At 38.8% G+C, this 26505-nt stretch overlaps 1 long non-coding RNA gene across 1 annotated transcript in view; it reads left to right on the top strand.

Annotated features, from left to right (window-relative positions):
* Positions 1–9340, top strand: part of LOC134801892 (uncharacterized) — an 87113-nt gene extending 77773 nt beyond the window's left edge. Inside the window, exon 3 of the long non-coding RNA XR_010145726.1 lies at positions 8980–9340. This is a non-coding gene — a long non-coding RNA (uncharacterized LOC134801892). The remainder of the gene's footprint in view (positions 1–8979) is intronic.
* The last annotated feature ends 17165 nt before the right edge of the window (positions 9341–26505 follow it).

Raw genomic sequence — 26505 nt, 5'->3', positions numbered from 1 at the left:
TTTATTTTTTATAATAATTTATACAATATAATTATAATTTAAATTTTATTATACTCTTGATTTGTAACTAGTCCGTCAACATACGAGTATTGCAACAAAGCTAGCTGAACAGTTTTTTAAAACGCAACGGAACATTTCATAAATTTTGAAACGTAAACCCATTTTTAGGGTTCCGTACCCAAAAGGTAAAACGGGACCCTATTACTAAGACTTCGCTGTCCGTCCGTCGGTCCGTCCGCCCGTCCGTCCGTCCGTCCGTCCGTCCGTCTGTCTGTCACCAGGCTGTATCTCACGAACCGTGATAGCTAGACAGTTGAAATTTTCACAGATGATGTATTTCTGTTGCCGCTATAACAACAAATACTAAAAACGGAATAAAATAAAGATTTAAATGGGGCTCCCATACAACAAACGTGGTTTTTGACCAAAGTTAAGCAACGTCGGGCGTGGTCAGTACTTGGATGGGTGACCGTTTTTTTTTTTGCATTTTATTTCCGTTTTTTTTTTCATTATGGTACGGAACCCTTCGTGCGCGAGTCCGACTCGCACTTGCCTGGTTTTTTTAATCCATTACTATCGCTGTCAGTATCAGATGTGTTTGGTTTCGTTGGAAATGTTAGGTTTTTTCAATCGATGATTCTGTAGGATATCGGAGGGGTGATGATAAAGTGAGCTTATAAAAAGCTACTTATGTGATATTCTTAAAAAATTAACGGACGTTTAAAGCTTACTTACATTTTTTGTACAACGTGTTTGGAAATGGTTAAATGTGGATAGCGTTTAAATTATGACCCTTCGAGATGATAATAAGTCCTGCAGTCTTACGGTAGCATGCTGGCTTTCCAGAGCCCTACAATTCTGTTAACCAAAATATTGGACTTTTTTTTTTCCTGACAGCGTAGGGCCATCAAGAGTCAGGAAGAGGCGCGCCTCGACGCGGGGCGAAGGTAGAGATGCCGAACTATTTTTTATTTCTTTGTAAAACTACCCTACGGTTTCCCTGTGTTGTTTGAATTGAAGGTAACTTGCGCCAGCTGACGCCGACTCGAGTTTCCGTCTTAAGAATACTTTATTGACTAGAAATGTGTTTATTTTTCTTTAATATGTACCTACCTACTATTCTGCTTTATGGTAAAATTATTAGAGTAAATCCAACAGATAAGTAACATTCTAGTTTCTTATCTATAAGAACGAACGAAGATATTAATTATCCAAGTATGTTTATTATTATTTATTTGAAGTTTATTGCACAAAATATTAAAAATACAACTGACGGACTTAATGCCTAATGGCATTCTTTGCAATATAATTTCTTGAATTTAGCCCAATAATGACAACGGTCAAGATTTTTCCGACAATTTTCTAGTGATTTATTTCACGGGGTGAAATAATTTATTTTAAACACAGTGTATTTAATTTTAGTGTTGACTGTTCGACGAAAATTCCTATTCCCCTGAAGAATCTCCTTTTAGTCGCTGGAAAATCATGACCCGATTCGAACTTAAAAATACGTCAAATATTACGTCTAGATACGATATGGATTAGATATGTCAGTGTCAAAAGTGACGTTTTTGTTTGAAGAAACGTCACTTTTGACACTAACATACCTACCTAAATCCATATCGTATCTAGACGTAATATTTGACGTATCTTAAAGTTCGAATCGGGCAGTCAGAAGCAAGCAGGAAAGAGGGTGTTCCTCGCCATCTGACGCTTCAAGTCGAGAATTTATGCTGTTTTTATCAAAACGCGAAATAACAACGCCCGTTGTGATTCATAATTCATTTCCTTGGTGTATTTTTTCCATTTCTGTTGTGGAATAGATATTTGAAAACAGGTTTTGATTTCCAAATTTATATGTGAAATCGACAATGTTATTTTAGCTTTTTTATGTCTATTTCCTTAACTTTATCTAATAAAAAAAAATCAAGTTAACTGAAATATAATATGACTAAGTAAATATAAATTACCAAAATTAAATTTAATAAATTAGCTATAAATATTAAAAGAAAATATTTTCAAATTAACTTCAATTACCTACCTAATAGTTATACTATTAATTAACTTGATATTATTTTTCGTTAATCACTGAAAAATCATCCTAGCTAGAATCATAGATGTAAGTAAATTAAAGGTCATTGGCTAGAATATAATATTTTATAAAACATAAATTCCAGTTGGTTTAAGTTGTTAATTAATTGTAGTTTGAATTTTTAATGATATTTAGTAAAATACGTGTAAGAAACTAATAAAAAAATCTTTTAACGTATTTTGGCCGCATTGACTTACCACTTTCAAAATTACTATCCCGATTTTCTTCAGCATTTACTTGCAAGCCAGCGCACATAGGCAATTCGAAGAGCGTTCACATTGCAGCATGTCGTTGGAAACTGCAGAGGATTATTTTAAAGCTTATTTTAATGGTGCTGTGCAAGGTTCTTAGTTTGTATCACGTGTACGTGATCTTTTAATAATGCTATGTTAACGGTAAAAACTTGACTGTGATAGGAATTCAGCATTTAATTAGTACGTATATTATACATAAATCATTCAAAGTCACTCCCGTCTCCGAAAAACTTACGAAAACCCGCCTAAGGTGGTACGGCCATGTTATGCGGAGGGACGAAGGCCATGTCGTCCAAAAAGCGCTAGCTCTGCCAGAAGGCAAAAAAGGCAGAGGACGGCCCCCTCTGACGTGGTGGACGAGTATGGCCAAACTATTGGAAAAAACCCAACTACCCAACCCGACAACTCAAGACAGATCGTCTTGGCGCCGAAGGATAAGTAGAGCCGACCCCACCTAATGTGGGATAAGGCAAAGGAAAAGAAGAGAATTATATTATACATAAATATATATGTAGTATAGGTATAGGTAATACATGTAGCGTATTTGTCATTATTGAGAAGGACGAAGCCTCTATAAAAGGCAATTGTAGCCTTATGTTTACATGGTTCAAATTCATTAATGTAACATATCATGTTGTATTGATAAAATGCATAATAAACGTAAATACGTACATAATAAACGTAATTACGTAAATACATAATATGTATAATTATATCAACACAACATGATATGTTACGTTAATGAATTTGAACCATGTAAACAGAAGGCTAATTGCCTTTTATAGAGGCTTCATCCTTCTCAATAATGACAAATTCATTACCGCGAGCGTAGCTACTTCGGTCAAGTATAGTAGTTTGTGTTACAAGGGATCAAAATTATATATTTCCGTCAAGGGCGTACATTGGATCCTGAGCGTAATGAGGGATTCAAGTGTTAACGCCCAAGGCGAAATAATTGTGATACCGTGTGACACATACTGCTTTTCACATCAACTATGAGGAAACAAAAAAAATCTTAGTGTTGACACCATCTGAGGCATAAACAGATTATTTAAGCTAAAAAAATAATGTGCAAAAAAATTTAAAAATAGTGTGCTAGAACAGAAAAGTGTTACTTTGATCCCTCCTAGCAGGGAGGAAAAGTGTCACTTTGATCCCTCCTAGCGGGGAAGAAAAAGCCCTTTTCCGAATAAGTGATTTGAAAAGGTATGTTCTAATGTATGGGGAAGACAAACAAGTTATAGCCAGCATGAAATGAATGTAGTATGATAGCTTTGGGTATGGTGCTTTACGCACACTAGCGTCCCGTATTTCTTTCATTGACACTTTTTCCCTTTATTATATACTTTCCCCAAAAAATAAAAAAGACTGTCAGGCGGGATATATTTTATGCTAAAGGGAGAAAGGGAGGGGGTTGTGTCAGGGGGGGGGGGGGGGCGCTATCAAAGGGTATCATAATACATTCATTTCAAGCTGGCTTTAATTTGTTTTACAAAAAACACAATTGGTCCAATCAATATTTGTTTAACAGATTAAGGTTTGAGCCCAAAAAAACACCTCTGAAAATTTCAACAATTAAATACTTACATTATTATCAGTGATCGGGGATTTGGTTGCAACTAGGGGTAAAAAATAATGATTTTCTACTTACCTTTAGTAGGTAAAGTTGGTCAAGCAGATCTTGTCAGTAGAAAAAGGCGGCAAATTTGAAAAATGTAGGCGCGAAGGGATATCGTCTCATAGAAAATTTGAATTTCGCGCCTTTTTCTACTGACAAGATTTGCTTGACCGTCTATAAGTAATTGTATTTTAACACTACTTAGATAGCGTTTTTGTGAAAAATTCAATCCATATTGCAGGCTTATTGTCATTATATCCATACAAAAAAATCTACTACATCCGGGCGTTGCAACCAAATCGATCACTGATTATTATATTAGGTATTCCAACCAGGGACATCACTAGCATGGCTCGCTAGCAGTGTTCGCTAAAACTAAAGGTGCTAGGATTCCTTTTTATGGTTATTACCGACCGAAATTTTTGTTCAACAGCTGGTGTAAAGCTATTCTAGTCCTGTTTTCTTCTGAACGGGAATTATTTAATAAGTACTTTTTTTTTCTTAACATAGTCCGTTTTATGGTAAGCAGTTATCGCAGTCTATCGGCGTTTTCGAGGCCAGATTTGTCACACGCGCGTTGCTGTTTATTAAGAAAACCTCAACAGAGAATAAATTGATTTGAATACTTTATAATTGCGTGAATGCGGTGACAAGGCTTGTGATAATAGAGAACACCTTCTAGTGATTTATATGTTATATAGTAAAATAATAAATTGTCTTTCTGATGCCGCGGTCTCCACATATACACGTACTAAATGTAGACCAGGTGGCTATGTGACTGGGTGGAATAAATATGTAGCTCAGTCGCATAAGGTGGCGAGGCTTCACTTTCAGCTGTGGGTATCAGCGGGTAAGCCAAGGCAAGGTAGGTCATATAATGATATGGTAGAAAGTAGGAAAAAGTTTAAATATAGGCTAAAGTGGTGCCAAGACAGGCAAGAACAACTTAAAATGGATAAACTGGCCTTGGCCCACAAAGAAGGTAATTTTAGGCAGTTCTGGAAGCAAACTCAAAACCTGAACGTGAGGCCTGGTCTACCGGGAAGTGTGGGTGGTAAGAATGGGTCAACTGAAATCGCGGAGCTGTTTAAAGACCATTTCAGGGTCAAATCTATGCTGGAAACGCGACGTAGAACTGATGTGGTGCGTGATGCGGAGGTCGTCGGAGAGGGGATTACCGTTTCGGCTAAAGATATTTTTATATTGATAAATAAAATGCAAAGAGGTAAGTCCCCAGGTTATGACGGCCTAAGCATTGAGCACTTTAAAAATGCAGGTGTGCACTTGCCGCGTGTACTTGCAATGCTATACAGTTTGTGTTTGAGCCATTCTTATTTACCTGCAGCTTTGATGAGGACGATTGTTGTGCCTGTTACCAAAAACAGAACTGGAGACCTCTCTGATAAAGACAACTATCGGCCCATCTCGCTTGCAACAACCGCTGCAAAAATACTCGACGGTCTGCTGGACACAGTTCTTAATAAGTACCTGAAAATACAGGATGCGCAGTTCGGTTTTCGAGCTGGGCTATCCACCGAAAGTGCTATTCTGTGTCTAAAGCACACTGTCGGGTATTATACGGAAAGGAAGACTCCAGTATTTGCCTGTTTCCTCGATTTGTCAAAAGCATTTGATCGCGTTAATTATGACATTTTGTGGCAAAAGCTAAAGGAGACAGGCACACCGGTGGTATACACAAATATACTGAGATACTGGTACCAAAATCAACTGAACCAGGTGAGATGGGCGGATAGTATGTCTACAGAGTATAAGCTTGAGTGTGGTGTGAGGCAAGGAGGGCTTACGTCTCCTAAGCTTTTTAACCTCTATGTAAATAAACTGATAGACGAACTGAGTAGCACATATACAGGCTGCTATATACATGGTGTTTGTGCCAATAATCTTAGTTATGCAGACGATATGGTGCTGCTCAGTCCGTCTATCAGTGCCCTTAGGAAACTGCTTGCGGTTTGTGAGACGTATGCGGAGACACATGGATTGCAGTACAACCCAAAGAAAAGTCAGGTGCTAATGTTCAAGGCTGGTAGTTACACGCCAAGCTCTGTACCATCGCGCATGTTCGCCGAGGCCCATACAGACGATTTCCATGCGGTTATGCGAAAGAGAATCGTCTCGATGATGGGTCGGCTTAGGAGCAGTACCAACAGCATTCTGGATGTCATTGCAGAAAGGCCTGAGAATCCTATACTGGCGCATTGGATTCGCCAAGTTATTATATAGGCTTTCTTAAATTTAGAAAATAGATTAGGTTATAGTTATTAGGTCATATACTAGGTGTAAAAATTAACATTAGTTCCTAAGTTATACTAACAAATATGGATGCAAATCTGAAATAAATATTTTCAATTTCAATTTCAATATTTCTTAGGTAGGTATTTACCTAATGTCAATAAATAAAAAATAAAAAAGTTATTTATTGAGGTATAAACCCATTACATTTCATTACTAGTCAAAGTGGAAAAGACCGTCTACAAGCTCTTTTGTCGCTCTCTTGCGAGAGTTCTTGCCCTGTGACGATCATTCATGCAACAAAAAAAAAAATAGGCATAGCTCAAAATACGTTCTCCATTTGGACCGTAAGGTACACAATTTTCCGCAGACGGATTTTGCTAAATTCACCTCACTGCTTACTCAATAAAATATTGTCTTATTTTATTAAGTGATCATACATATTTATGTATCAGTATGCAGACTGACTTACTTAAACTAAAAGCGGCCAAGTGCGAGTCGGACTCGCCCATGAAGGGTTCCGTAGCAGCAAGTAACATAATAAAATTGCGGTTTACGATTTATGACGTATTAAAAAAAACTAGTTACTAGATCTCGTTCAAACCAATTTTTGGTGGAAGTTTGCATGGTAATGTACATCAATTACATCATATATATTTTTTGGGACTCCCTCTGGTCGCATAACAACTTTTGTCATATTTTAAATTGTTATAACACTTTATGCATAAAATTGTAAGTCATAAAAATCTTCAGTCAAATTTTTGTAACCAAGGCATGAATAATAAATATGTATGGTTGTGAGCAACCTATGAAGCAAATATTACTTTAGTCATAAATGTCATAATCGTAACCACACAAAGACCGTATAAAAGAGGAGATCGAAGGAGAGGAGCCCCCTCCAGTAGGAGAAACGGTTTTATAAAAGAAACTAATCATAATAGGTAGGTTAGGTTCGTTAGGTTTCTTTAGATGCCCGAAGGGCAAATTACGCAGATATAGGAGCCCCGCGTGAGCGGGGCTCCGTCGAATTAAGTGTTTGGACGGATATTAGGGAAAAGGTTTTTTTCGAGGAGTTGTTGAGAGGCTAAAATTATGTAAACCATTATGGTTGAAAATTATTATGCTGCAAAACGTTATACGTAGAAACATTATAAGTATCGATAATTATGCTAAATTTTGCTAAATTCACCTCACTGCTTACTCAATAAAATATTGTCTTATTTTATTAAGTGATCATACATATTTATGTAAGTAAGTAAGTAATCATTTATTGTCAGATTGTATCAGTATGCAGACTGACTTACTTAAACTAAAAGCGGCCAAGTGCGAGTCGGACTCGCCCATGAAGGGTTCCGTAGCAGCAAGTAACATAATAAAATTGCGGTTTACGATTTATGACGTATTAAAAAAAACTAGTTACTAGATCTCGTTCAAACCAATTTTTGGTGGAAGTTTGCATGGTAATGTACATCAATTACATCATATATATTTTTTGGGACTCCCTCTGGTCGCATAACAACTTTTGTCATATTTTAAATTGTCATAACACTTTATGCATAAAATTGTAAGTCATAAAAATCTTCAGTCAGAATTATTCCTGAGCATAACTGGGTTTTTGTCATAAATGAGTTGTCATAATTTTTATAGTCATTAATTTAATTCGCATACAATTTTAAGTCATATGCTTGATATCCATAATTGTTTTTCGTTCGAAGTATTGCAGTGCATAGTATTAATATAGACATAAAAAGTTAAGTCTTATATTTATAGTGGTCATAATATGTTTTTTTCATAATTTTTCATAATGTTTCAAAAGTTTCAAAATTTTTGTAACCAAGGCATGAATAATAAATATGTATGGTTGTGAGCAACCTATGAAGCAAATATTACTTTAGTCATAAATGTCATAATCGTAACCACACAAAGACCGTATAAAAGAGGAGATCGAAGGAGAGGAGCCCCCTCCAGTAGGAGAAACGGTTTTATAAAAGAAACTAATCATAATAGGTAGGTTAGGTTCGTTAGGTTTCTTTAGATGCCCGAAGGGCAAATTACGCAGATATAGGAGCCCCGCGTGAGCGGGGCTCCGTCGAATTAAGTGTTTGGACGGATATTAGGGAAAAGGTTTTTTTCGAGGAGTTGTTGAGAGGCTAAAATTATGTAAACCATTATGGTTGAAAATTATTATGCTGCAAAACGTTATACGTAGAAACATTATAAGTATCGATAATTATGCTTTTAGCTGGTATGACATTTGATTCATTATAATCAAAACCTATATGCACAAAAAATATATGACAACTGCTGAGTATGTCATCAAATATTATGGCTAAAAATGTATGACACATAATGATATGACTTTTAATTTGTATGCGCAATGATGATTATGACACAAGTTGTTATGGGCATCAAAGATATGACCTAAACTTGTATGCAACCCAATATGGACCCATATTTTTTAGTTTTATCATTCTCTTATTTTGGTGTTGAAACTCTAGGTCCATGGGGTCCCAGCGCGCATAAGTTGTTCGCAGAAATCGCGAAGCGTCTGGTTGACGTAACTGGTGACCGAAGAGCTGGCGGCTACCTCGCACAACGTATCAGCATTGCGATACAGCGAGGAAATGCCGCCAGCATCCTTGGTACAATGCCTCAAGGGCCTATTTTAGATTTAAGCTAGTTATTAATTTCGTTTAGTAGTACCACTGTATATATATTGTATGTAAATAAATGTTTTATTCTTTTAGAAGTTACAGGTCCAGGAGGGGGGACACACATTTTACCACTTTGAAAGTGTCTCTCGCGCAAACTATTCAGTTTAGAAAAAAATAATATTAGAAACCGCAATATCATTTTTGAAGACCTATCCATAGATACCCCACACCTATGGGTTTGATGTAAAAAATATTTTTGAGTTTCAGTTCTAAGTATGGGGAACCCCCAAAATTTATTGTTTTTTTTTCTATTTTTGTGTGAAAATCTTAACGCGGTTCACAGAATACATCTACTTACCAAGTTTCAACAGTATAGTTCTTATAGTTTCGGAAAAAGTGGATGTGACATACGGACGGACAGACAGACATGACGAATCCATAAGGGTTCCGTTTTTTGCCATTTGGCTACGGAACCCTAAAAAGTGTACGGTAACCAGAAATAAAATTACATTTTGCATAAAGAAACAAGCTAGAAAATATCTTACACAATTTAGTAGGGCATAAGAGCACGTCATATATTTTTGCCCGCTACGTTGTGCAAGATATATTATAGTTGCAGGTGACTGCACTGTAGAGAAAACCACCATTAAGGTACCGTTCGAATGCAGACTACGCCAGTAATATTTCAGCAGTATCTGCAGTATTACAGCGCGACATTACTGCCGACTGCTTTACTGCCGGTAATGTCAAAAATCCGGGCAGCACCATCGACTTTGGCAAGTTCAATAAAAAATTCTCGATACAATTACCTTATTATAATAAGCACTGGTGAACTGGCGGCAAGAGCGTGCGACTTTCAATCCAGAGGTCGCGGGTTCAAACCCCGGCTCGTACCAATTAATTTTTCGGGGTTATCTATTGTTCGTCCGAAAATTATATAAAATAATACTCATATGCCCGAATTTTATTTGCCCGAATTTTATTTACCCGTATTGTTTGTTTACCATAAAAATGATGTGACATACTCTTTGTTTACCCGATTATTAGATTCCAGAACGTACGTGTGCCATACGTGTTGTTGTCCATATTATTAATTGTAATAATAATAATAATAAGGAGTCGTTAGAGCTATAAGCTCCAGGGGTGGAAGTGAAATATGCATAAGACGCGAGTTGGCACAGTGGCTGTTAACAGCCACTGGGTAGAAAGCGGCGCACACCTCTCGACACCCCTGAGCCGCTCACACCGGTGTTGCCCTTGAGCCATCCTAGATGTCGCTTTTTGTGGGGGCCCATCTTGTGAGGGCGAGTCACCGTCTGCCGGAAATAAAATTGCATACCGTTTTATTAGGCAGGCGTCCGGTTTTTTTACCCCATAGCTCAGTACTTAGTCCATCGCTTTCACCCAATAACCTAGTTCATTTTAGATTCCATCAACTCTCAATAGCCCTTACACCCTAGCGGGTGCTGCCTCTGCGTGCGTCCCATGACACGGGCAAGGGCAGCATCCGCTCGGTGTACCCCTTACATTTCATTAAAGTGTCAAAAGGGCCTCTACGTGTTGGCTTCGGCTCCGCGCATGCCTCCCAAAGGTCCGGAACACCATTGTTCCGTGATGGGAAAGACATACAAATAATAATAATAATAAAAAAAAAAAAAAAAAAAAAAAAACCGCTCTGACAATGACAGACGTCTCGTAAATTTTATTTGCTATAATTATATTTTTATACGTTTTTATTGTTAAAACTGTTGTGTATTTTGCCATTTAATGTACCTTTGACCTGGCTATGTGGAAACATAAAAATCGACTACAATACGTGTGACTCAAATCCCATACACAAACCACTTACATTGACATTTGTTTGACAAAACGGTCAACACAACATTACGGCAAAACAGTAATAACGTATGTAAAGAATGATTACGAGGAGTCAAAGACGTGCAGCGGAGTCGACCAACAACGCACGACCACCACCCCCGCCCGCCCCGTCCAGTTCCTCGTCCACATCGTCGTCAGGCGACGAGTTCGCAACGGCGCCTGACACAGACGGATCCAGTGACGAGGGCGGGCCGCCGCCGCCGCCGCCACGACCACCTGCGCGACGAGGGCGGCCACCGCTGCCGGCACGCTTGGGGCCTGCGGGACATCCTGCCCCGCCCACGGCTCCCGCTGCCGGTGGTATAGTGCGACGCATGAGATGGACTCGAGACATGAACGAGAATGTCATGCGCGCCTATTATGGGGCTACAGAGGGGGGAACACAGCTATCCGCCTATCGTTCGAGAATACTGCCTCTGTTTCAGGCTCTTGAACCTACCATCACCGTGTCGGAGCAGCGATTATCGGATCAGGTGCGCGTCATTCAGCGGCTAAAGCGCTTGGATGACGCGACACTTGATCGGCTTCGCCAGGAGGCTCTCTCTGCTCGCGCGGACTCCACCTCGGTGCGGGATCTGCCCGCCACGTCGCCAGATCCGGTGCCCGCACCCGACCTGGCACCGGCGGCGCCACGGGTTGATTTCTGTACCGACGAGGGGGATTTCGCGAGTCAGAATGTGAGTACAACTGCTAATGAGCAACTGAGGAGGACTTTGGAAGAGGCGATTACGCAGTATCGCGCCACAACCAACTCTAGGCCCCGATTACCACGTCTGCCTATGAATAGACGCAATCTAGCGCTCATGGGAGCCCTAAACGCTTTACTAGAACCACATCTGCGGACTAGTAAAGATTTAGATGATACGCACTCGATCATGTACTGCGGAGCCATCGCGGCGTGCCGTGTTGCTCGCGTCAAGTTCCCGGACGCTGAACGTGCACCTAGGACCGCCGGAGGTGTCCCTGCATGGCAAGTGCGGATCGAGCGACGTATCAGCTCGTTTAGGACTCTCATCGCAAAGCTGATCTGCTTCAGGGAGGGCAACAATCGCCCCCGAGTAATGCGCTTTGTGAACCAGGCGTTCGCGGGGACGGATATCAGGCCCCGCGACTACATGGCCAATGTCACAGAGCGCATCGACTTTCTAAAGCAGAAAGTCTATGCATGGGCAAACCGTATTCGCCGCTACAGAGAGCGTGTGGATCGATTTCAGCAGAATCGCCTTTTTCAAAGTGACCAAAGGAAGGTGTACCGAAAGTGGGAGGAAACCAACCTTCGTACGCCCGACACGCAGCCGCCGGATGTTACTGCCATGACCGACTTCTGGCGTAGCATCTGGTCGGTGCCTGTCGGACACACCGAGGGGAGTTGGATGAGTGTTGTCGAACGTGAGTGCGAGTCCATCGAACCTATGGGGCAGTCACCATCAGCCCCGATGACGTCAGTTGTGCCATCCGCACGGCCCAGAACTGGAAAAGTCCTGGGCCGGATGGATTGCACAACTTCTGGCTAAAGTGGTTCCGATGCTCGCACTCGCGCTTGGCAGCACAATTTCAACAAGCCCTCGAGCTTGGTTCTCTCCCACCTTCCTTAACAACTGGTGTCACCTTTCTGCTCTATAAGTCCGGTAGTACCACGGAAGCGAAGAACTACAGACCCATTACATGCTTGCCTACACTCTACAAGCTCCTTACATCCATTTTGAGAGCAAAAATCAACGCGCACATTATCGGTTCAAAGATCTTTATTTCTCAAAAGAATTTTTACAATTCACTCATATGAGAAACTTACATAACTTAAAACTAAATATTTACAATATTTACAAAGTGAGCGCTAAAACAAAACATTACATTTACATTTACATTTCGTGCCGCTATACAATTATGCACAACGCGGGTAGATCCAAACATGCTACTTGGCGTAAGCGCGGTGCGCGAGCGCACTTGGAAACAGCAACAATACACAGATATAAAGTAAACCGTGATGTCCTACATCCAAGTACGCTCACTATACACAATAATACATAACAATTTTTAGGTATAAATATTAGTTTTGTTTAAGGTGGTATGCGTAGCTGATATTATTAGTTAAGTAATTTAAGTTTTTTTTTTTTTTGTATAAGTATATTTTATTTTATTTTTCTTTTTTTTTCTTTTAAATATAATTTATTTAAATTTTATTTTAATTAATTTATATTTTTAAATGTTTTATAGTATACAATGTTTGTTATTTATTTTATAGTAATTTATTTTATTATAAAATTTCGATGTTATAAGACATGCGCAGGCAACATATTAATAACGTTAGTAAGTGTTAACTTTTATGTAACTTGTGATCATATTCATATAATTAAATTTTATTAGAACGTAGAAAGCACAAATATTATTTTACATTGGCATAAAATAATATGTATTTTCTTTTATTATAATTAATTGATATTTTATAAATGCATACATGTTGTGTGTGTATGTATATAATTATTTTTATTATTATTGTTTATTTAATGTGTTACTGTAGTGAGTTATTTTATTTCTATATTATTCAAAACATGCTGTCTTAGTTTATGTTTGAAAATAATGAAAGACTTAGTTTCTTTTATTGCCTTTGGTAATTTGTTATAGATTCGGGCACCTTCATTTAAGATAGATTTTTTGCCATAATTTGTTCTCGATGGACGTAGTAACAAATCATTCGCGTTGCGTAGTTTAATTTTTTGTACCTCTTGTTTCTTTTTAAAACTTATTTGTGTTGTGATATTTTTTTTAAGTATTTTCCGGATAAGGATACAGGTGTAATAAAAATATGTTTGTTTAATAGATAAAATTTTTGTCTCTTTATATATGATCTTGGTTTCAGTTAAGTAGTCATAATTGAAAAGTACTTTTATAAGCTTATTCTGAGCTATCTGCAGGATTTCCAGGATCGTCTTTGCAGCTGTACCCCATATTTCTATGAGATAATCTATATGCGGTTTGACGAGTGAATTATATATTAGATAACGTACATTGATTGGAAGGCTACGGGCAAAACTTCGAAGGGCTCCTGTCAGTGAAGATAATTTTGATTTAATCTTCTCAATATGCGATCTCCAACTAAGGCTGCAGTCCAATGTAAGCCCGAGATATTTCTCCCTGTCAACCTTTTGGATTTTATTCTGATTTATATGTAGAGCTTCAAAATTAGGAATATTTTTATTTTTTGGCGCAAATATAATGTAATTCGTTTTTTTTACGTTAATAGTGAGAAGGTTGCATTGGAACCACATATTGAGCAAGTTTAAATCATTCTGTGCTTGGGAAATCACACTGTGAATTGAGTTTCCAAAGTAGAAGAGGCAATCGCAAACAATATTCTGGCTTCCGCTCAAAATGGATGTCGGGTTGGGTCCCGTGGTACTAAAGAGCTCCTCCTCATAGACATGACCATTTGCCAACAAATCCGGCGGAACAAGGGGGCCCTCTCAGCCGCTTGGATTGACTACAAGAAGGCCTATGATTCGGTGCCTCATTCATGGTTGGGGAGGGTCTTAGAGCTGTATAAAGTTGATGCAGCTTTGAGAGCCTTCCTAAGCGCGTGTATGAGACAGTGGACCACAGTCCTTCGTCAACCAGGAGGCGGAGATGACCGCCCTGGCCCGCAGGATTTTATAAGGATTAAGCGAGGAATCTTTCAGGGCGACAGTCTGAGTCCCCTGTGGTTCTGCCTAGCTTTGAATCCCCTCAGCACCCTGCTGAAGGATTTGGGACTAGGTTGCCGGCTTCGGAGAGAGGGTGTAGTCATTTCTCACCTTCTGTACATGGATGACCTCAAATTATTTGCACCAAATAGCCAAGACTTGTTGGAGCTACTGAAAACCACGGAAGTCTTCAGTAGTGCCATCCACATGGAGTTTGGTGTCGATAAATGTGCGGTTATGCATGTACAGCGGGGGAAGGTTGTAAATTCAACAAATTTACAACTCTCTGAGACAATGTCTTTCAGATCTATCTCTGAATCACAAACCTATAAATACCTTGGTATGTCACAGTCGTTGGGTATTGAAGACGAGGGTATTAGACGGTCGGTGAAGGAGCGCTTTTTCAGTCGGCTCACAAAAGTCCTTAACAGTCTTTTGTCAGGAGGCAACAAAGTGCGCGCCTTCAACGCCTGGGTAATGCCCCTACTCACATACTCCTTTGGCATACTAAGGTGGACTCAGACCGAGCTGGACGCCCTGGATCGGAGGGTCCGGTCACTGCTCACCTCACATCGCATGCTACACCCACGCTCGTCAGTTATGAGATTGTACATCCCACGGAAGTGTGGAGGCCGAGGCTTCCTAAACGCCAAGGATCTCCACAACCGCGAGGTGTACAATCTCAGGAATTATTTCCTTAACAACGAGTGTGGGATGCATCGTGATGTGGTGGCAGTAGACAGGGACCTCACGCCGCTCTCCTTGGCAAACGAGAACTGGCGCAAACCTGTGGTACTAAGTACTGCGGATCGCAAGGCGGCATGGGAGAGTAAGGTGCTACACGGGCGGTTCTACAAGGCCCTCACGGGACCCGATGTGGACCTGCTCGCGTCGGTGAACTGGTTACGATTCGGGGACCTCTTCGGAGAAACCGAGGGTTTTGCCTGTGCAATTGCGGACGAAGTGATGATGACGAACAACTATCGGAAATATATCCTGAAGGACGGTACGGTCGACATTTGTCGGGCATGCCGCCGTCCCGGAGAGTCACTCAGGCATATCATTTCCGGTTGTTCTCATCTTGCTAACGGCGAGTACTTGCACAGACATAATCTCGTAGCCAGAATTATTCACCAGCAACTTGCTCTTCTATATGGCCTTGTGGACCGCGAAGTACCGTACTACAAGTACTTACCTGCGCCTGTTCTCGAGAATGGTCATGCCACGCTCTATTGGGATCGATCTATCATCACAGACAGGACTATTGTAGCCAATAAGCCTGACATTGTGATAATAGATCGATCGCAACGTCGGGCCGTGCTCGTTGACATCACCATCCCCCATGATGAGAATCTCGTGAAGGCCGAGAAGGACAAGTCCAGTAAGTACCTAGACTTGGCTCACGAGATAACCGCCATGTGGGATGTTGATTCGACGATCATTGTCCCGATAGTCGTTTCAGTGAACGGTCTAATAGCGAAGAGTCTCGACCAACATCTTGAGAGACTCTCGCTAGGTGGTTGGATCAAGGGTCAGATGCAGAAGGCGGTGATCTTGGACACGGCGCGGATAGTCCGCCGGTTCCTCTCTCTGCAGCCCTGACCACCGGTAGCTTGGGCCTTGCCCCGCTGCTGGCGGTACCCTAGGTTAGGTTTTTTATAATGTGCTTATATGTTTTTTTTTATCGTTTTGTAAGTGTTTTTATATTTTACTTTTATATTCATATTATAAAAACCCTAACTTAAGACGGAAAATAAATAAAGAGAAAAATAATAATAAAATGCTTTATTGCACACTACAAAAGAAATGGTACAAAAGTATGAACAGGTACAAATATGTAGGTAACAACAGGCGGACTTATCGCTAAACAGCGATCTCTTCCAGACAACCTTCAGATAGTGAGAAGGCGAAACAAATTCAGGTTAACGGGTGGTGCGAAAATAAAACAAATAATAAAAATAAAATACATATACTACAAATATAAGAAATAAAAATATACTACATTTATTACTATATAAACATTATATAAATAACAAATAAATATATACATGACAAAGGAGGCTATAAAAAAACAAGGAGTTAAAAGAAAAATTTTGAAAAATTTATGAAAGAATAATATTATTTAATAGAATATTTAACCTCACCTAACCCACTTTTCCAGTAGTATTTCTTTTCTGTAAGGGTCGCAGTTCAAACCTAACCTAACTCATTTTTCTAGTGGCATTTGGTTTCTGTATGGGTCGCAATTCAAACCTAACCTAACCCACTTTTCTGATAGCATTTCTTTTCTGTAAGGGTCGCAGTTCAAACCTAACCTAACCTACTTTTCTAGTAGCATTTATTTTCTGTATGGGTCGCAGTTCAAACCTGACCTAACCCACTTTTCCAGTAGCATTTCTTTTCTGTAAGGGTCGCAGTTCAAACCTAACCTAACCCACTTTTCCAGTAGCATTACTTTTCTGTAAGGGTCGCAGTTCAAACCTAACCTAACCCATTTTTCTAGTAGCATTTGGTTTCTGTAATAAAATTATATTATGGCTAGTGATAATTATGGCTTACAATGATGATGACAAATGATATTATTGAAATTGATTTTATGGGAAACAAAGTTTCTGGCACGTGACTAATATATCCCATAATTACATATACAATAAGTATTGTATATGTAATTATGGGAAACAATATAATGGCTGTTGACTATTATGGCAAATGAAATTATGGCAAATGAAATTCTGGCAAGTGGGTGTATACCAAGTAGTATACCGGGGAAACCGGACTAATCCCAACAAAGTCTAGTTTACCCTCTGGGTTGGAAGGTCAAATGGCAGTCGCTTTCGTAAAAATAGTGTCTAAGCCAATTCTCGTGATTAGTTGTCAAGCGGACCCCAGGCTCCCATGAGCCGTGGCAAAATGGCCGGGATAACGCGAGGAAGAAAAGATACAATAACCTTATTGACGTTTATTGCAGTAATACAGTCGGTAACATTACTACCGCAGTATTGCAGTGCGACGTCACCATCGACTGCATAACTGCCGCAAATGTCATCGATGTTGCTGCAAGGATTTTTGACGTTTCCGATCCTTATACATCTCACATAATTTTGGTCATTCTCATGCTTCACAATACTCATAGATTTAGACCGAGAAAAGTCTGCAGCAATTTTGATAGCCCACGCAGTACAAGTGTCATTTTAAACGTCAAACTTCTATGAAATTATGACGTGTAAATAACACTTGCACTGGGTGGGCTATCAAAATAGCTGCAGACTTTTCTTGGTCTAACTCTATACTTTATGCACTGTATCAACTCCAAAAACTTGGCAACAACTTATTAACTAAGCAGTCAACTTAGCACGGCATTATTTAGTTGCCTTGTCCCATTTCGGCATCTAAAATTCTCTCTCCGATGTGTCGGCGCTAAATTAAACGTACCTATAGTAACTGAGTTATCAGATGTACAGACTCGAGGGAGCGTTGACGGAGTCACACCTGCGCCCTGTCACAGTTCACAGAACTTAATAGTAGGTACGTAGTTGTTTGTTTTCTAATTCTACCTTTGTAATTCCTTATGTAAATCCTGGCAACTTACTATTTAATTCTCTTACAACTTTTACCTCACCGTTCTGTCTTACTTATATCTAAAATACTTTGCATACATACCTGTACGGTAAATTGAAATAATCGTAGATGGCGCTGTATTCGTCACCATACGTTTTGTGGTAACTGTATTCTCAAATGTTAGCGTGTGACAATATGGTTACCGTACATTTTTCCTACAAATCTATTAATACCTGTCTTGCCATAGGTATAGAGGAGGGGTAGTGGAATTACATAGACACACACATAACATAGGAATTACAAAATGTATAATGCTACTAACAAGGCCATGTCCATACACGGCACAGGTATTGGTGTTGAGTGCGTGGATCCTTAATGGCAAAATCTAAATTCGCAGTTTAATATTTGTGTTCGCATTGGACTTACTAATCATTTGCGGAAGGACTTACTAGTCATTTGCTTACTAGTCACTCTTATGGACGCTGTATAAACCATCATTTTATTGATATTACAAGCCAATGCTATATGATGTATTATATGACACACTAGCCCTGAGCCCAGAAGCTGAGCGGGTTTTCAAATAGTACCTCATAGGTCATTGAATTAATTGCATTGCCTTACTGTTATTATTCAGTATGCTTTTCTCCTGACGTGATAGAGGGCGTTGTTTGAATAAGAGAATAGTGAACACGATATATGTTTACATAGCACAGTTGGCAAAATACGTAAAATGTGCAAATATTAGATTTTGTGTTGTTTTACGTCAAAAACACAAAATTATATTTCGGCAAATGCGGCCATGTTACCGCCGTTCATACTTTACGTCAAACAGAGCTTAAAAACTACGCTATTCAATACTATATTCTACTTATTCAAGTAAATTATATAAACTTTACTTTGGCATAATATAAATGGCGTTAAATATGATTTAATATTAACTAATTAACGAAGTTAAACACTGTAGTTATTTTAAAAATAATTATCATACTACAGTTTACATTTTGGTTGCAAAAGCATGGCTGCGCAACATTAAGTATAAGGGTCGGTTGTACCAAACCGTCTGTCACCGTTAAAGCGTTCGCAAAATTTTATTGTATGTGAAGTTTCATACTACACTGTTGATTGACGTTAATCAGTCCGTTAAATGTGGTTGGTGCAATTGAGTAAATTGCTTCCATAATGGATCTATCTCAAAACTTTATATCTGGTTATACATGTAGATAAACTTGGACAGAGGTAGATATTTTATTTTTAGATACTGAGTAGAAGACCAATTCAAACGTACATTTTAATAGGTATCTAAATGATGCCATTTAAATATAGATGGTCAAGCAAACCTTGTCAGTAGAAAAAGGCGCGAAATTCAAATTTTCTATGAGACGATATCCCTTCGCGCCTACATTTTTCAAATTTGCCGCCTTTTTCTACTGACAACATCTGCTTGACCGTCTATAGTTATAAATAATTATCATTCACATTGCATTTCGCTAGTATTTGTTCGTACAATAGGCGCAAGCGAAACACACGGGTGAATTGTAATTGACATATTTTTGACCAGTGACCCGCTCCGGCTTCGCAAGCGTTAACAAATTATACACCTAAACCTTCCTCAAGAAACACTCTATTGATAAGTGAAAACCACATGAAAATCCGTTCAGTAGTTTTTGAGTTACCGCGAACATACTAACATTCAAATAGACATACGCGGGGACTTTGTTTTATAAGGTAGTGATGACAAAATGTAAGTTAACGAATAAAATTGCATTATAAGATGCATTATACCCTATGTTATTCGAAGAAATTCAAAGATCCTATAGAAGCTATAACTGCTACGAGTATAGACGGTAACGCTCGGTTGAGCAGCTAAGATAAAACGCGTCCAGGAGTCGCGGAAGCGCAGATGGCGTCCGTCGGCAGCTAACTGGAACTTTATTCTGAGCTATGCTCTTTTCTCCCGGTACTTATATTAGAGATAACGTCAAGAGTATTCCTCATTTGAGAAAATAATACTTTTAGTTTTACGGACATAATTTCTCTTTCTTTAAATATTCTTCTTTTAAAATATGTTATGGTTTTAATATTCATGTGATACGATTGCGCTTTCTTATCTCTCACACAATGCGTTCAACTTCTTTAGGTACTTCCGGAGGTACCTAAGTAGATTATCCCTCAAAATGGCTAACGATATAAATAAAGATTTTAAGTATTAAGGTTAGGTATTTGGCTTTGTTTTGACTATTGTAGGTACTTAAATTATACGAACCCTGTTCGCCTATTTGGCACGGCTTACCGCTGACATTAATTCAGTTTTGTAGGTTTCCCTTCTACCGTTAGGCGTTTACAAATTATTTTATAAAATATTCTTGCTTTGTGTTTTTGTAGTCGTTACTTTATATAAATTATAAACTGAAATAAATGCAATCAAAAGTGTACAAGCCCTTTGGTGGCCGAGGCCAGAACCGAACCGGTGCGCGGCTTACCAACGTCCTGACCACTAAACCACCGTTACACTGTTTCAATTATCTATCTGATGACGACTGTAGGTACTAGGCACACATAATTCAGCCTCAATCCAAGTTCTTGAAACGTCCTAAATCTCTAAGTGTAAGTAAACACAAGATAAATTAAATCGCGTAGACAATCGAACAGCAATTTGATTGATTGACGCGTTACAATGGATCCAAACCCTCCGAAACTCGCTATTGAAAGCTTAATCTGTAATCGATAAAATTTACACCTAAAGCTAGGTTTTAATGTTAGTTATAACTACGTTAAGCATTTTATTAGAGATATATGAAACAATACACTCTCTTTGTTTGGGCAGTCGTGTAATAATATCATACTTTCGAGAACGACAATCTCTTATGGCAGAACTGTTGTTGCAAAAGTGTCCAGCTGTCAGCTATTAATAAAAGTTCGAAATCTCTCTAAAGTAGCACTAGAGAAGTTAAGAACGTAGGCGTTATTGACGGAGTGAAGTGCTTGATTTGAAATTTTTTATCAAACATTCTAGGTATTGTGGCGCTACCTATGGTATTTTGACGGACACTTTTTGCTACATGGAGATTGTATTCCTTACCGCTTTTTATACTTTAGAAGTATGCTGCGTAGAAGAGTAGGTGCACGCAGCGGTGCGAGTGGTGCGGCTCCTGTTCAGCCTTCGTTTCATCATCATGCTTTCTTGTTTATGAAACAAGCGTTGTTATAACAAGGTAAGAGAACCCTGTATTCAAACCGTAACTGCGGTAAGTACAGTTTCAACGCGTTAACTTCCCACTTTTACCCATAAGCGATACCCTCATGTTTAAACAAAACTGTTTTGGGGTCCCCCTAAAGGATTTTAGGAACGATATCGACTACCGTAGGCTTAAAGGGCTTAAGGAACAAAATGGCGAAAATGAGTTATGAAGGCAGTTTTTTTCTCTCTATCGAATGGTGTAATCAACGTCCCGTTAGCTTTAAAATGTCCGTTAAGCCCCATGAAAAAACTATGCTTCGACAAAATTTACCAACGCTATTGGCCATATCCACGTGTACGATACGCCCTTTTGCATCAGAAATTCCAATATATCTGTGCTATTTTTATGTCCGTTGCGCCTATTTTCTGAAGATTTTCGTGTGCTAAATGTACGTTACGACCTCAACTGGTGGCTAATACGACTGTCAGAGAATTCAATGTAAGAGATACGCCAAGCTAATACATAATTATAAATAAGAAGCCTTTGCTTCATCATCTCTTTCTTTGACCGTTATTATAAAGGTGAGAGAACCCTGTATTCAGATTCCATAACAGCGGTAAGCACAGTTTCAGCGCCATAACTTCATTAGCCCAACTTTCATCCCCCGCGACATTGATCGATAGGACACAAGCCCGAATGATACTCCGCATTGTCACAGTGTAAAAAGTAACAGTGGACCGACGCCTTTGATGTTTGCGTAAATGTCGTAAGTGTCCTACGTGTTGAACACAGTAGGGTTGTCACAGACTTTTAACCACCAACAGAAACATAAGTACCAAACAATTCAAATAAGACACGCTAGCCTAGCCCTGTAAGTAGTACCTGCCACAGTCTATTAAACAATACAGTCATTCGACGAAGCCGTCTAGACAGGGCAATCGTGCGAGGTGCGACGTGCGACGGGCGAGGGATGGGTCGCACCATACATCGCCAATCGCCATTTTTAGTATCTCGGTACTAATTACAGGGCTAGCGTGACTTATTTGAAATGTTCTTTGTCTATTGGGAAGTTGTGTAAAAGTCTGTGACAACCCTACTGTGTTCTTGTGCGGCGTCTAAGCGTCCACTGTTATTTTTTACACTGTGTTGGCATTATGAACAAACTTCGTTCGATCCTCTTGTTTTATGAAATATGGCCGGCATTGACAGTGATGGTAATTTATTGAAATGTCACGGACAGCGTCGGCTCGGCTTTTGAAGCCTTTTATGTTTGCCGATGACAATTAATTAAGGTAAACAGGGACGCAGATGATTTGAAGGATGACAAGCTGAATGGGGATTTGAAAGTTTAGTACAAAATAAAAAACATGCCTGTCCTTTTTAGGGTTCCGTACCCAAAGGGTGAAAACGGGACCCTAATACTAAGACTCCACTGTCCGTCTTTCCGTCTGTTCGTCTGTCCGTCTGTCTGTCACCAGGCTGTATCTCATGAACCGTGATAGGAATTTTTCACAGATGATGTATTTCTGTTGCCGCTATAGCAACAAATACTAAAAACAGAATAAAATAAATATTTAAATGGGGTTCCCATACAACAAACGTGATTTTTTTGCGTAATGGTACGGAACCCTTCGTGCGCGAGTCCGACTCGTACTTGGCCAGTTTTTGAAACTATTAGTTTCTGATTTGGAAGCTTTTTGTAACAAAATATAAACATATAAAGGAAGCAGTTCGACTTTGAAATAAGATGATATAAATTCGGAATGATCTCATACTGACTATTTTGTCATTTTGAAAAAAGTAACGTATTTCAATTGCCTATTCAAACCTACACTGTAAACATATTTAATTGCACAAACGGGTCTACCGCGATATAATTCCGACGCGACGCGACGTTATATCGCGGTAGACCCGTTTGTGCAATTAAATATGTGTACAAAACGCGAGAGTTTAAAGTGCTACACTGTAAAGGTTGACCCATGCTAGACCCGGCCAGGGCAGGGCCGGAGTTTACAGCGCTTCGTTTTCTATGGAAAGCACCACGTGATCACCGATGAGCCATCATAGAAAATTACATGCCGGACGCCCCGGCCCGGGCACGGCCCGGTCTTGCGTGAATCATCCTCAATGTTGGCCTCCCACAAAATGATTTACAGTAATTATCGAAATTTAACGAAAAGAACACCTTGTGAATCCCGGCGAAATGCAATTAAAAACCGGCCAAGTGCGAGTCGGACTCGCGTTCCAAGGGTTCCGTACATTACACAATATTTAACAATGTATTTTTTATGTAAAACGTGAGTGAAATGTCTTTAAAAACCCGTAGGGGTCGGATAAAGAACTGAGTAATTAAGTCCGACTCACGCTTGACTACACATTTCTAATAGGTTTTCCTGTCATCTATAGCTAAAGACGTGTTTTGTGTATTTTTTTCAAAATGGTACTTTTTTGCATATTTTCTTAAATTACTTCTAAACTATTTGTCTTAAAATTATAAAAAAATAAATGTATATTTGAGATTCTAACAATAAGTTCTTTCATTTAATATATAATACGATTATAACGATATAGTTTTCAAAACTTTGTTTTTTATTTGTCTCATTGACCCCCCTAAAAGTGCCTCCTATGTTTAAAATTCATTTATTTACGTTACACGTCTACGTCTTTGAGTCACAGACTTACATATATTTATGCACCAAATTTCAACATAATGCGTTCAGTAGTTTTGGAGAAAATAGGCTGTGACTGTGACAGACGGACAGCCAGACGCACGAGTGATCCTTTATGGGTTCCGTTTTTTCCTTTTGAGGTACGGAACCCTAAAAAAAACCTACACAAAATGTTATAAATAGGTACGTAGTTCTTCCAAAAACACCGTAGAAAATCTCAAACGCTGTCAATACGCTCCAGCGTCTGTACCTACAAATTTAATTCTCACTTAATTTGCTTTAGGCCGTTTGCGCTCGCAATTCACAATTAGTCCGTCGACTTTTTATCATCGTTAATAATCCAATTGCCGCCTGAGAATTTCCATTTGCACCTGTGATATTTACATATTTAATGAGATGAAATCTCCTAATGGCCGTGCTTCCTGTAGATTTTAGAAGACGGTTAGAAGTTATTCTTGGTTTATAATGGATTTTTACTCGTAGTAATTTGGAAGCAGTGTCCAGTTCAGTTTAAGACTGATATAGCCAATTTCGTTAGGTACTTTAATATTATTATATCTAGTAGTTAATAATGCCTATATAGATCATAATTAACAAAGGAAGTATTAGTGAAAATGACGATTGAAATTTCCTGGAATTGTTCTATTAACTCAAATACGCCGCCATCATAATACGATTTGTATTACTATTATTACTAATTATCGTAAATAGCTAAAGCGATATAATATGTACGTGCATAAATGTGGTATCTGCCAAATAGTGACTAAGTCTACCTACTACCTAGTCTATTTTGGTTGTTTTGACAACAAACCATAGAAGCAGAACGTGAATTTCGCGGCCTAACCGCGTAAGCGCCATGAAATTTACGGCGCTTACGACCTTTTAGTCGCGTGGTATAGGTTGTGATGACAATTTCATTGTTTGGTATGGCTTCTCTACATAATTATGTACATAATGTAGTACCTACTTAATAATAAGTCAATATAGGATTCATAGGCCCGTGAAATAAAATAAAAAAAGTCAATATTTTTTATTAAACTGAGTCAATTCTATTTGTTCCCAGGTGCACTTCGCGCCCTACTTTGCCCTTTCCGCGACTCAAAACTCCTGTCGCAACGTAATTAGATACAATGGACTGAGTTATTCTTTTAAATTTCTAAAAGCGAGTATATATTTGTATGAAACGTCTTGGCTTTCACCCTAATTAGATTCAGTGGTTTTGACTACTTGCTTTTTCCATTTACTTCAAGGATGACTGTATCTTAAGGTACCGTTTGGTTCCAAATTACACCAGCATTGCGGTAGTATTGCAGCGAGACAATACTGCCGGCTGCATTGCTGCCGCTGTAGTCTGAATTCAAACGGTAGCTTTAGTTGTTTGTAACTTGTATGTTGTGAAATAATTTTATTAGGAGGTGAAACGGATTATACGTAGGAAATATAGATAGCAATTGGGCAGGCATTTTACATATAAGATTCATATAAACTTGATATCAAAACAATGAATAAAAAATAAACCAGGCATGTGTGTGCGGTGAGAAAACTATTACTCGCTCTAATTTTTTTTGTATAAAAATTTCTACCAACAAAAACTAGTAAGTACCTACCTATATAAGTACCAGACATAGGATATAATAGGTAAAATTGTTACTTGAATTTTCACATCTAATTTAAGTATGGCGGCGGCTAGGTTCGTATGACTCTTAAAATCAAAAAAATTGTATTAGAGTAATTTATATATTATTTTTCCATTGAGTAATTATACAGAATGATTCATGAGACGTGAGCAGGACTAATCCTGCACACTCAGTAACTGATAATTGATCGATCACCGTCGTATTTAGGAGAAACAACAACACTTTTTCCTATTTTTTAAGTTTTTGGTGAGGGCAAATGTAATTCTCAACAATCATGGTCACCCTACAGGACCTAATTAATAAACATAAAACCTCTTTAACCGTAATGGCATTTTGTAATCAAGAATCGAAGAAAATAAACTGTCAAACTTGAGTGAGATACGAGTTTTCAAAAGTAACCAGACCGTAATGACAGTAATGACATTAAATTTGACACAGAATATCGGTAGTTTAGTATTCTATTTAGTATTCTAATTTTAGGGTGACCATGCATGTCGTAAAAACGTTATCCTCACTAATACTGATACGAAACAGTTGCTTATAATGAACGATATGCGCAGTGTTAGTCCTGCTCACGTCTCCTGACTCACCCTGTATATTTTTCCATTTAGAAATTATATATTTTCCCGTTTTACGCTCTAAGTCCGGGCTCTATTATATGTTAACGCGGCCGTTTCCCGGACGCGTTCGCTGAAACTAGTTTACGAGTTAACGTAGTTAAGGCCTAGAACTCGGCTGGCGTGGCGAGTTTATACGGTGACCTACGGTTATACCTACAGCGATAGAAACGAGGGAGTATAGGAAAAAACTGGAGAAAAATCAATAGTTTTAACCCTTAATCAAACGGAACACTTATTATGAGATTTTTGAAAACTAAGAATGGTTTTTAGGTAATTTGGGTGCGTAGATTACGAAAAAATATATTAAAACAATTTAAGTGGGGGGCAAAGGGGGGTTTTGCGGTGGGAAATAATTTCCCGTTATGCGTTACGGAATAGCAAAATTTGAATGAAGTCGGAAATAGTTTCCCATTGTCCGA

Source organism: Cydia splendana, chromosome 2, assembly GCF_910591565.1.
Source record: "Cydia splendana chromosome 2, ilCydSple1.2, whole genome shotgun sequence".
NCBI lineage: Eukaryota > Metazoa > Arthropoda > Insecta > Lepidoptera > Tortricidae > Cydia > Cydia splendana.
Note: the sequence above shows the minus strand (reverse complement) of the source record. Positions and strands in the feature narration are given on the sequence as shown.